Here is a 475-nt window from a genome sequence, read left to right on the forward strand (position 1 = left end):
TTGAGAGAAATAGGCCTTTTGTGTACATAGAAAAAGTCTTAGATCTTTGAGTTCAGCTCATGAAAAATGGGGGCAAAAACAAAAGTGTTGTGTTTATAATTTTGTTCAGTATATATATATATATATATATTTACACACACACACACAGTGCTGTGAAAAAGTTTTTGCCCCCTTCCTGTTTCCTGTTCCTGTGTTTTTTGCATATTTGTCACACTTGAATGATTCAGATCATCAAACTAATTTGAATATTACACACAGATAACCAGAGTAAATACAAAATGCAGTTTTGAAATAATGATTTCATTTATTAAGGGAAAAAATCTGTCCAAACCTACGTGAAAAATCAATTGCCCCCACCTGTTAAATCATGAAAGAACTGTGATAAACCACATTAGTTTAGAAAGATGAGTTAAATTTCACTAGCCACACCCAGGCCTGATTACTGCCAGACCTGTTGAATCAAGAAATCACTTAA

At 33.1% G+C, this 475-nt stretch overlaps 1 protein-coding gene across 1 annotated transcript in view; it reads left to right on the forward strand.

The window, feature by feature from the left end:
• Positions 1–475, forward strand: part of LOC107664939 (membrane-associated phosphatidylinositol transfer protein 3-like) — an 89329-nt gene that overhangs the window by 84818 nt on the left and 4036 nt on the right. The gene's annotated exons all lie outside the window — the stretch shown is intronic.

This window comes from Sinocyclocheilus anshuiensis, unplaced genomic scaffold (genome assembly GCF_001515605.1).
Source record: "Sinocyclocheilus anshuiensis isolate Anshui unplaced genomic scaffold, SAMN03320099.WGS_v1.1 scaffold319, whole genome shotgun sequence".
NCBI classification, from domain to species: Eukaryota; Metazoa; Chordata; class Actinopteri; order Cypriniformes; family Cyprinidae; genus Sinocyclocheilus; species Sinocyclocheilus anshuiensis.